Source organism: Pteropus medius, unplaced genomic scaffold, assembly GCF_902729225.1.
Source record: "Pteropus medius unplaced genomic scaffold, Ma_sr-lr_union100, whole genome shotgun sequence".
NCBI classification, from domain to species: domain Eukaryota; kingdom Metazoa; phylum Chordata; class Mammalia; order Chiroptera; family Pteropodidae; genus Pteropus; species Pteropus medius.
This window is the reverse complement of record NW_024345479.1, coordinates 2827583-2840234: the sequence shown is the minus strand read 5'-3', so window position 1 is coordinate 2840234 and position 12652 is coordinate 2827583. Positions and strand designations below refer to the sequence as shown.

General features: G+C 36.8%; 2 pseudogenes; both read right to left on the bottom strand.

Annotated features, from left to right (window-relative positions):
- Positions 1–4885: 4885 nt before the first annotated feature.
- Positions 4886–8168, bottom strand: LOC120611289 (60S ribosomal protein L36-like; annotated as a pseudogene).
- Positions 8169–12155: 3987 nt separating this feature from the next.
- LOC120611378 (uncharacterized) lies at positions 12156–12274 on the bottom strand (annotated as a pseudogene).
- Between the last annotated feature and the right edge of the window lie 378 nt (positions 12275–12652).

Below are 12652 nucleotides of genomic sequence, written 5' to 3'. Positions count from 1 at the left end.
GATTTTGGTACAGTCTAGGAATTTGCAAGTCTTGCTGGCTGAGTTTAGGAGCAAGTAGGAGAGTGGCATCATGGAAACCATAGAGAGAGAGGCATGGACGGAGAAATGCAGGACCTTATATAAAGGCCCTAAATGAGGGCCATTTTAGAACCCCTGTAGGCCTTTTATACTCCTGCTTCTGGGGACCCGCACCACATTATATTTAACAAAAACCTGTACCCACATTCCTCGTTAAAATAAAAAATATAAATAACTACATAAAGGTTGAGTTGAAATTTAGGATTAGTTAACAACATATTGTTATGTTATGTAGTCACAAACATTTATTAAATTTGACCCTGTATTTTTTGGAGCCAGTCCCCGCCCCCATAATCTCCCCATGCCCCCCCCCAACATTTTTCATAGATTCCTTGACAAGGTCTCAGCCCTTATACAGTGGGCCAGGAATGAAATGTCTAATGGATACAAAGATCCTGAGTGGTGGGAAGTTTAGTTTTTTTTCAAAATGCCATAGAAAGATATTGAGGAGTTTTAACAGAGTGATATGATTTATATCATTTAAAGATTGCTCTGGCTTTTATGTAGATAATGAATGAAGCAGGTAAGAGTGAAAGAGGTGATAGCTATTAGGATGTTGTTGCAGGACTAGGGTGCTGGCCCTGAAGACATAGGTTTGAAATACATTTTAGACATAGAAGTAATTAAATTTGCTGATGGATTGGATGGGGCAGGGCAGAGGGAAAGGAAGGAGATAGAGATGATTCCCAGGTTTCTGACTTCGATAAGTGGGTGGATATTAATCTCATTTTCTGAGACATGTAAGTGGGGAGAAGTTTTTCTTGTGGAAAACTAAGTTTAATTTTGCAGATAGTAAGTTTTTTATGTCTAGGAGACATTCAGATGAAGATGTCAAGGAAACAGTTGCATTTACAAATCCGGAGGTTGGAGGAAAACCTCTGGGCTGAAGACAAAAATTTAAGAGTTTTCTGCATTAGGGGAATATCAACATTCAGAGGCTGGGACAAGGAGGACAAGTTCTCAAGGAGATTGAAAAGGAGTATCCAGTGGAGTAAACTGGAGAAAATCAAGAGAGTATGGAGTGATAAAACCCTGAGATAATATTGTGTTGGCTGGAAAATTACTGCTTGGCTATCACCCATGGGAACATAGGCTATCACCCATGGGAACATAACATTCTAAAAATAAGCTTTCTGCTTCTGTACCCCCACTTGCACACCTGACCTGTGGGTTGACAGGTAGTGAATAGGAGAAAAATAGACCTTTGTGTTTAAGACAGAATGAGGAATGGGATTTGGGGCTTAAAAACCCTGTACCTCTACATTCAGGGCTAATTTGGGGTCTGCGTAACCCTGGCAGACCCAGCTGCCTGAATAAAGAATGTGTTTCTTATAACTCACTGATTTCTGGTGGTCTGTGTGTCTTTCGGGGGCTGGCGGCTACAACATTATAGATTGGGATATGAAGGGATTGGATATTGGCCCCCACTCTCTAAATCCAAATGATCCCCAACTGGCAATAAATTTAATCAATCTCATATTTTATATTTTATGATTGAATTACTTGGGCTTCGCTTTTAGCATTATGATGGGAATTTTGGAAAGTGGTTTTAATTGTTTTAAAAATTAAGGCTGATGAGTTACAGACTGGAAGCAAATACCTATAAAAAACATATCTGATAAAAGACATCTAAAATATACAAAGAACTTTTAAAATTCAATTATGAGAAATTAAACAATGTGCAGAAGACCTGAACAGATACCTCACCAAAGAAGTTATACAGGTGGCAAGTAAGCATATGAAAAGATATCCCATACCATAAGTTATCAGGAAACTGCAAATTTAAATAACAATGAGATCCCATTATATACCTATTAGAATGGCCAAATACAAAACACTGACAGTACCAAATGCTGGTGAGGATGTGGAGCAATAAAAACAGTCATTTACTGCTGGTGGAAATGCAAAATGGTACAGCCATTTTGGAAGACGCTTTGGCAATTTCTTACAAAACTGAGCATATTCTTACCATATGATCTAGCAATTGTGCTCCTTGGTATTTACCCAAAGGAGTTGAAAACTTATGTTCACACAAAAACCTGCACACGGTTGTTTATAGCAGCTTTATTCGTAATTGCCAAAACTTGAAAGCAACCAAGGTGTCCTTTGGTAGATGAATAGATAAACTGTGGCATATCCAGACAATGGAATATTTTTCAGTGCTAACAAGAAATGAGCTATCAAGTCATGAAAAGACGTGGAGGAATCTTAAATGGATATTACCAAGAGAAAGAAGCAAATCTGAAAAGGCTACATACTGTATTATTCCAACTACATGACACGTGGAAAAGATAGAACCATGGAGAGAATAAAAAGATCAGTAGTTGCCAAGGGCTAGGGAGGAGGGAGGAATGAATAGGCAGAGCACAGTGGATTTTGAGGGCAGTGAAACTATTCTGTGTGATAATATCATGATGGATACATCTTATTATACATTTGTCAAAGCTCATAAAATATACAACACCAAAAATGAACCCTCACGTAAACTATGGACTTTGGGGGACAATGATCTGTCTACATAGGTTCATCAATTTTAACAAATGTACCATTGTGGTGGTGGGTGTTGATGATAGGGGAGGTTGTGCATGTGTGGGGCAGGAAAAAAAAGGAGAAAAAGAATCTCTGTACCTTCTACTCACTTTGCTGTGGACCTAAAACTGCTTTAAAAAATAAGTCTATATGTAAAAAAAAAATCAAGGCCAGCCCTTAGCCTTTAATTTAGAAATTTTTTTCCAGTTAAAAAAAATCTATACTTTCTAGGCATAAAGCAGTCAGATTTTTTAAAAAAACATATGTGTATATATTCCAGGTTGTGTGCACATGTGTGAAAGTAGATGAGCACCGTATACTTGTCTTTTTGAAGCACAAAAATGAAATGTTTGAGAACCTTTAAGAGATACTTTAAGAAAAATTTTTTTGTTGTTTTATTAAATACTTCCTATCAGATCTCATGAATGCACTACTAAAGGCAATTAAAGCAAATTCCGTGTGAGTAGATTTGGCAGGACAGTCATTGCCAAAGAACTGGCAAGTATGAATAATATTCCCTGGTGGAAAAAACTGCTAAAAAATTAATTTCTAGATGGTCAGAGTTCAGCCTTGACTCATTTGGAATGCTTTATAAATTGAAAACACTAAAACTGGGAAAGCTCAGAAAACTATAATTCTCATTAATTGACTGAAATTACTAAGCAAACAAACTCACAGGATCAAGGTTACTGGATAAAGCTCATTTCAAGCAGAAATGGGTGCTGTTATTTTTCCAGCAGGTGGCAGCAGAGAACTGTGTAAGATTTAATATGTTTTCTCCAACCAGGTGTGGAAACCATAGGTAGAAAACTGGCAAGCCCTTCAGCTGTCACAGAACACCCTCAGTTTACAAATGAAGAAATTGTAAATCCAAAGAGATTACCTGAACTTCCAAAGGCAGAACTCTTCACTGAAATAAATTTCTTAAAATATGTCTGACTATGCAAATTTCACTTCCAATTACCTTACACTCAAGGCATAGAAATTCAATGTTATGAAAAAATGTAATATTTCATATAAAATAATAAGTTATGATAGAAAAGCCTTTGGAGTATTCCTGGAACTCTGTCCCTTTTTGATTAAAACCTTAAAAAAAAACGCAAAAAGGCCATGTGAAAGTTTTCTGATGGGAAGTACACTGCCAGGATAAAGGTACAAATTTGGGAAGCCAACCTGAATGATTCTTCATCTTATGTCTGCTGTCTCACCTTGAAAAAATTACTCAAACTTTGTATTCACTGTCAAAAGGAGTAATAATATGTTCCCCATAGGATTGTTGCAAGGTTTGAATGAAATCACAAATTGTAATGCTCTTGGCTCAAACATAGTAGGCACTCAATAAATGTTATTTCTTTTCCATCCACTGCAGGATACACAGAGGTGGAGAAGCTGGGTACTTCCATTAATAGAGCTGCCAAATAAAATACAGGACACCCAGTTAAATTTTAATTTCAGATAAACAACGGACACATTTTTAGTGCAAGTATCTTCCAAATTTTGCATAGGAAACACTCACACTAAAAATTACTTGTTTTACCTGAAATGAAAATTTAACTGAGTGTCTTGTATTTTCCTTTGTTAAATCTGGCAACCTAATTTTTAAATGTTGGGATTTATTACAAAATGAAGAAACACCAAAGCCGTGTTATAAAATTAGTAACAAATTTTTAAATATCTGCATTTAATAAGTTAGAATGCCAAACCAAGAAAAACAATGCAATATAACTGCGAGTCACAAGATAATAATAGGTATAACAATTATTAACTCACAGGGCACTACAGGAAGTTTGTGGTCTGGTATTGGGACATATACTTAAAGCAGCATAACAAACATCTTCATTTAATCTTGTTTATGTCTCTCTGTGACTGTATCCCAAACTCATTTGGAGATGAGGCCAAAGATCTAAATTTGAGGTCCTTTGTGACTAAGGGCTCAGCCAAATGGCCCATTGATCCCTCATGATAAACCCTATTCACTTTCTGATATAATAGTAGAAATACTTAGTGCTTTGTCCTAGAAAAATGCTTCCTTTGTCAAATATGTTAGGATCTTTTTCTTGGTTGTAGTTTATGTATTATTCCTTTGTTGATGATGAGAAAAGGCAAAGGAAGCTAATGGGCTGAATGCTACCAAAGGACAAAGTGGCCCAATTTCTGTAAGGGACTGGACTAGCCGCAGCAAAACTTTAATACACCCCAAAGGAGGGCACATTCTCCTTTCATCCACTTATACAAAGGAGAATTATAGTGTATGTACTGAAGTTGTCTGTTCATCATATCACAAGTAGTTTTTCAGACCATTGTGTTCATCCTACGAAACAACAAGGTATTAGGAAGGAAGTAGCCTAGACAAGTCTAAGTTGCTGACCTCAGTATTGGACATCTTGCCAGATATACAGATAAAGACAAAACTTAAAAAAAATATATATATATATATACACACATATATATATATTTAGAGTTTTCTTTTAAATTACATTTATTAAATGTTGAATAAGTAAAAGAATATTCGCAAAATATATGTAAGGAATAAAGAATCATGATGCAATGGATACCCCATCTATCAGTATTAGAAAAAAAATATATATATCATCATGACCTCTGAAGTCCCCTGGAGATCCCCTCTCAGTTCCCCTCATAAGTAACCATTCTCCTGAACTTGTTTTCTTAAATTCTCTTGTTTTTCATTATAGTTTTACCACATATGTTTATATTTCTAATATTTGGATATATCTATGTGCTTAAAAATTAAGAGAAATGGGGCATGCATACAAAATCCTGCATGAGTCTATGTATGTATGCATGTGTGTATGTGTGTGTAAGAAAACAACAATAAAATGAACACTTGTAACTATTACCAGGCCAAGAAAGAACATTATGAAGACCATGTGTACATCTCTCAAACTGCATCTCATTTCTTCATCCCAGAGATGAATATTACCTGGAATTTTGTATTAACCATTTTTTGCAGTCAACTATATATAAAACTCACCATTTGAATCATTTTTAAGTGTACAGTTCAGTGGCATTAAGTATTTTCACATTGCTTTGCAACCATCACCATCATCCATATCCAGAACTTTTTCATCATCCCAGGTGAAACTCTGTACTCAGTAATACTAATTCCCCAACCCCTCATGCCCCCAGATCCTGGCAACCACGACTTAACTTTCCTTCTCTATGAATTTGACTACTCTAGGTATTCCGTAAAAATGGAATCATACAATATTTGTCTTTTTGTGATTGGCTTATTTAATTTAGCATAAAGTCTTAGAGTTTGTCCATGTTGTAATATGTGTCAGAATTTTCTTTCTCTTAAAGGCCTAATAATTAATCTGTTGAACGGGAGTGTATTGAATCTGTAGATCAATTTGAGGACACTTGACATTTTATTAATGTGTGTCTTACATTCAATGAACATAGTATAGCCCTCTATTCATTTTAATAGTTTTTAATATCTGTTAATAGTTTTATCACTTTTCCCCGTAGTGGTCTGGCACATATTTTGTTAGATTTATTCCTAGATACTTCATAATTTTGATCTTATTATAAATGATATCTCTTTTTAAAGTACACTTTAGTTGATGTATATGAAGGCCCTTGATTTTTATTTATTGATTTTGCTTCTAATACACTTGCTTGCAAAATTCTCTTATTAATTCAACTAATAATGTAAGTTTTTTTGAGATATCAATGTTAACAGTCATATCATCTACGAATAATGACTGTTTGTTTCTTTCAGTTCAATTTTTATACTTGCTCTTATTCTGATGGTCTCCAGTACAATATTGAAAATCAGCCATCCTTGTTTCCAGTCTTAAAGGAAATGGTTTTTATCACCATTATGTTTGCTAATAGTTTTTTTTTTTAAGATTATGAATGTAGGTTCAATTTTGTCAAAGGCTTTCTCCCTTACTCAATATGGTAAATTTCATTACTTGGTTTTCTTTTTTCAAAATATGTTATTATGAAAATTTCTCAATGTACATAAAAGTTTAAAGAATACTACAATGAATACACATATACCTATGACTTAGGTACAAAAATTATTAACATTTTACTATTTTTTCTTTTATCTATGTATAATATATATGTTACATATTTTTTTTCTTAACCATTTGAAGGTAACCTGCAAATATCATGACATACCACACATAAAGTACTTTAGCATTCAGCTCCTAAATATAAAAATATTTTCCTCCAAAAACAATATATTATCACACCTAAAAAATTGAATAATCAATTGATTTTTTACTATTAAATCTGAAAGGCATCCCTGGGGTAAATCCAACTTGGTAATAATGTATTATCCTTTAAACATTGCTGGATTCAGTTTACTAATAGTTGTCTTATGATATTTGCATTTATGTTCATGAGTGAGATTGGTATATAATTTTCCTACCCTGTAAGATTTTGGAATGTTGTTTTGGCATTGTTCTGTATGTGTCCATTAAATTAAGATTGCTAATTGGGCTATTGAAATTTCATAAATCCTTACGGATATTTTTTTTGCCTAAGTAGTTTATTGATCACTTGAGGGTATTACTATCCCCCTTATGATAATGGATTTTCAGTTTCCTCTTCCCGTCTGTTAGTTTTTGCAGGACGTTTTAATCATTATATAGTGATCTCTTCATATCTAATCATGTTTTTTGCTTTCAAGTATATTTTATCTGGTACATAGTTCTATCAGCTTTCTTTTACTTAGCATTTATTTGCTTAGTGTGGCTTTTCCATTCTTTTGATTTCAACCTTTCTGTATCTTTATGTTCTCAGTGGGTTTTTGTAAACTGTACAGAGCTGGATTTTTCTTTACTCTGAAGCTCTTTTAACAGCAGCATTTATTGCTTTATACTTATTGCAATTACAGATATATTATTTTTCTTTTTTTTAGTTATCTATTTGGTTCTCCATTTTTATGCTTATTTTTCCTCCTCTCTTATTTTTGATTGATTACTTTTTATCACTTTAATCCCCCCTCCATTAGTTTAGAAGCTAAATATTCTATTCCTAGACTTTTAGTGATTGATAGAAAAATTTATCAGGCATACTTATCTCATCAAAGTCCAAAGTAAATCATTATTCTTTCGCCTTCTTCCAAATACTGTAAGAACCTTAAAATGCATTATTCTAATCAGCCACCTTCTGAGTTATATGTTCCTGGGTAATGTATTTTAATTCTATCTTGTTAGAGTTTTTGTTGTTGTTTTTTTTATTTCCCCCTATAAAGTTTTTATTATGCACAGAGTGGGAAGGGGGCTCAATCTTTCTGGCAGCTGCTTTTCTCATGATAGCCAGCACAGTGTTAAGTTCTCTTGCTTCCTCTTGGCACAAATACGTGTCTCCACCGTTTTCTTGATGAACTTGAGGGACCACTTGTCCTTGGAAATCTTGAGTAGCTCTATTTAGGGCAAAGCTACACATCACTCGGATCATGTTCGCAGCCATTTGCTGTGATTGATGAGGCTCCCTAGGCCACAGCTATGCCTTGGCTTGTTCACATTCTTGGTCACCTTGGGGTCTTTGTTGAGGACTGTGACCATGGGATAGCACAGAGCCATGGCTAGACCTGTAGTGCCCTGGGGGCCAGAAGACAGCAGATACCCTCTTATTAGGTTTTTAATGCCATAGAGTGTAATAGTTTTATGTAGTCAATAGTGGATAGATTAGATAAAATAGTCCCTATTTGATTAATTATTTTACCACTTTTATCACTCTTCACTCCTTTATCTCATTCTTTCTGTCTGAGATTACTTTCCTTCTGCTTGGAGTTCATACTTTGGAATTTCATTTGGAGAGGGTCTTTGGTAGCAAACATTTTTAGCTTTTATTTGCTTGAAGTTCCTCCTTTTTTATCTTTGTTCTTTACAGATATTTTCAGTGGGTGCAAAATTCTAGGTTATTTTTTTTTATCATGTTTCTGATAATTCTTGTATCAGAATAATTCAGATCATTCCTGTAAGTCTTTGTAAATCTGACGCTGATGTCTATGTTTCTGTTTCTCTTTTATGGTGCCTCATTTCCTTGGGTTTTGTGATTTTTGTGAGATTATATGTCTTAAAACTTTATCTGTGGTAATCTAGAGAGGCCTGAGATAAAGGTGGGTTCATCTTGAGAAAAAAAATTGCATTTGCTTCTTCCAGTACTTATAGGCATAGAACCATTTTCAGCCGATCCAACTGATATGAATCCAGGCTGCAAACTTGTGTTAGGGCTAGATTTTGGTTACACATTTTCAGGAATTTGTTTCACTTTCACATGGTACTAAGAATCAAGACAAACCATTCTGGTTGCAGATCCTCCAGGTGGAGGGATTAGATTATTTCTAGATTAGCCTAAAAGTGAGGGCATAGCCTTTAGGGCTTCACTTGTCCCGGAGGTTCTCTAATTAGAATCTCCACTTACCCAGAAACTGGGCTTTGTCCCCTATCCTCAGAGCTCTTTCAGGTCTTGCAAACTGAGAGCTAACTGGTTTGGCAATTCATTTATCTCTCCGGGTTCTTACTGTCATTTGGTTTTGGCTGAATATTCCTTACTTTTATTCATGTTCTTAAAAGAAGATATTTGTAGTATTTTATCCAGAATTTTTAGTTATTTTCAGCAGGAGATCAGGGTGCCTGGGTTCATTATACCAACTGAAATGGAAGTCTGCATTACTTATTTTTTGATTAATCTTAAAGTTTCTCTTACTCTTAAAATTACTCAGGCCTTTAGGCATATTGCTTTCTAAACATTTTCCATCTTTTTATGTTATTCTTTCCTCTCAATACCCTGTCCTTTAAGTATGACATACAGTCACTGAATTTTAGTATGTGAAACTGATATCTTTGGCTGATGACGGATTATGTAATGTTAAGCAGAGAAAAAGATTTTAAGGGCAGCTGAGGTCTGCAATGTTCATGCAGTTTTGGATTATTTTTGTCTCTTGTTTTTTCTTACGGTTTCAAATTCAATTTTGAAATACTCCTGAATATCCCTATTGTTTATTTTCCTCGTTAACATTTCTGGTAAACAGAACAGTTTAATGTTTACCAAAGGAACATTTTTAAGGACAGCATGATCACATTGGATGGTCTCCATTTTCGGCGTGTTTGGTTCGGAAGCATATAGTAGACACACTTTGAACATCTGGTTCTCCACGTTTCATCAAATACCATGCTTTATTTTTTATGAATGCACTGATTATTGCAGCAAGAGTCAAGAAAACACAGCAAAGAGAAGAGGAGATGGACTCAACTCTTTCTCCATTTCTCAGCTTGAAAGGTCCTTTCTTTTTCTCACTTTCCTTCTATTTCCTAAAGCCTTCTCTGGCCAGCCTGGAGGAAGCCATCTCTCCTCCCCCTGAGAGCAAATAAAAATTGTAGTCTTCTTTTCTTACTCTCACTATTATCTTCCCAGGTGACCTGCTTGTCTCAGTATTTTCTGGGACATCATGTTCTCCTTTTTTCTCTCCTACCTCTCTGGCCTCTCCTTCTCACCTCCTCAGGTCTGTTCTCTTTATCTACTCCTTAACTGCCAATGCTCCTGAAGGCAATGTGAGAGATCGTTTTCTCCTTCAAGCTCTCACCCCCACCCCTGGCTCCAATCACTCCCTTACATATATCACAAAGATATATCTCCAGGTCAGCCTCCCCATGAGCTCCAGGTCCCACATCCAACTACCTACTGATTACCTCCACCTGGATGTCCCATGGGCTTCTCAGCCCAAAATGTCCTGAACTCATTTGTCTACTCCACTCCCCACTTCCACCAATATCTGCTTCTCTTCCTGCCTCTGTTCAACCCAAAATCTGGGAATCGCTCTAAACCCTTTTGTTTTCGTATCCCCTTCTTCTTCTAAGGCTAACCAGTTCTTTATATATTATAAATATATTATATTTATTATATTTTTTTCATTCTATATTCCATTATAAATGCCACTGCCTCGGTCCAGATAGGCCCTTGTCCTTTCTTGCCTAACCCCTACATTTGCATCTTAAATGGTCTTCCTGTTTCCCATAACATCCTCCTCACATCCTCCTGAAGCCATTCTCTACACTGCCTCCAGGGATCCTCCAGAGTGATTGTTCTAGAATGCAAATCTCATATCTTTTTCTACTTAATATTCTTTACTGCGGCTCTCTCTTAAGGACAGAATTAGAATTCCTCAGGGTAGCACGGTGTGCTCCTCTACCCCTATCTTGGCACACTCACCTGTACCTTGCTGTGCTTACCATGTGTTCCAGCAGAGTGAGTTGCTCACAGCTCCTAAAGGCTCCAGGCTCTTGCACACCAATCTCCTTTGCTGGGGACACCTTTCCTCTTGTCACCCACTTCTCAGCCAGCTAGCTCATTCTTGTTTATTCTTCCAGACTCAGCTCAACATCACCTCCTTTTGAAAGCCTCTCTTGGATTCTACTCTTCTCCCTTCCTCCGTTTGAATTAGAGCCCTCCGCTGAGCACATTTATGTCCTGGAGCATATCTGTCAGTAGCGTGGAGCTCGGTCTACTGATTTGCGAGCTCCTTGAGGACAGGACTATTTCCTGTTCTCTTTGGGATCTTTGGTAACTAACATAGTGCCAGCACATTTAATCAATGAGCATCTCTTGATTAACTTTTTGATCCGGAGTTCTTCTGTTTATTAGCTGCGTGATCTTGGGTGAGTCATTTAAGCTCCTGTTTTTTCATAGAAATGGTAATAATATGCCTATCATAAGGATTAACTGAGATGAAGCATAGAAAATACTTTATAGATTGCATTTCACTGCTTTTCAAATGGAAGGATTTATTATTATCACCACTTATATGCTGCTTCGATGTGCAGGCTTTTTCAGAAAAAAAAATGTGCTCTCTTGGTTTTCCCCTCCCTCTCTGGGACCTCGCTCTGCTCCCCGAAATGTCCCCTGTCTCCTTCCTTTCCCAACTCACTGTTTCCATCTCTTCCACCTACAAATCTGTTCTCATCTCACCCATTCTGAAAGCCCGTCTTCCTCCAACTCTACCTCCTCCTCAAGCCGTGATCCTTCCTTTCTTCTCCCATGGCTGCCAAAGAATGTTTTAGCTGGCTGCCTGCTGGCTCTCACCGCCCACTCCTTTCTTACCCAGCACAATCTGGATCTCACTCTCAGTGCCTCACAGTCATTATGCCCTCTGAGGGCGCTTATGATCTCCTGTTGTGGAATCCAGTGGGCTGTTCTTCCGACCTCATCCCACTGGACCTCTGTAGTATCTGGCCCTGCTGATCACCTCCCTGTGCTTGAAAACTCCTCCTCCCCATCCCTATGTTGCGCTTTCCCGTTTTTCCTTTTCTCTCTACAACAGTTCCTTGTTCTCTTCCCATAAGTATTGGCATTCCTCAAGGCTCTGCCCTGGGACCTCTTGTTTTCTCTCTTCTCTGCTGGGTGATTTATCTCACCCACTCCCACAGATGCCTTCCAGTTTGTACTTTTATTTTATTTTATTTATTTATTTAGGCAACCCTTGATTGACCTCACAGATTGCAAGGACCCTGTCAGCTTACAATCCCTTATTATTGATTTTTTTTAATTTTTAATTTTTTTTTTTTTTATGCCTACAGCACCTGGTCTTCCTAGGTGGTTTCCTATCCAAGTACTAACCAAGCCTGATCCTGCTTAGCTTCCGAGATCAGACAGAATCAGGCTTGTTCAGAGTAGCATGGCCATAGACCCAGTCTGTACTTTTAGAGCAAGCACCTTCCTCAGCTTCCTGAGCTCCCCGTGTCCCACCGTTGGCTGGACAGCTACTTTTGATGGCCCTGCTGAAACCTAGTGTAAAGGTGGGGCAAAGATGTGATGTCCACTATAATAAGAAGGTACTTTAGGCAACTCTATAGAATATATTGTATTTCAGCAAGAATTTATTATAGGGTAATTCACTTATGCACACCTCTATTACAGTACTTTTTTATAGTATAATTTGGGTGCTAATGACAGACAGGACAAAGGGATAAAGAATGCAGTAATGCCAAGAGACATACCTCCTGGTTGTCTTGTGATAGGCAATTGCTTATAATCGATACTATCATCAGTTTGATATTTACCTTGG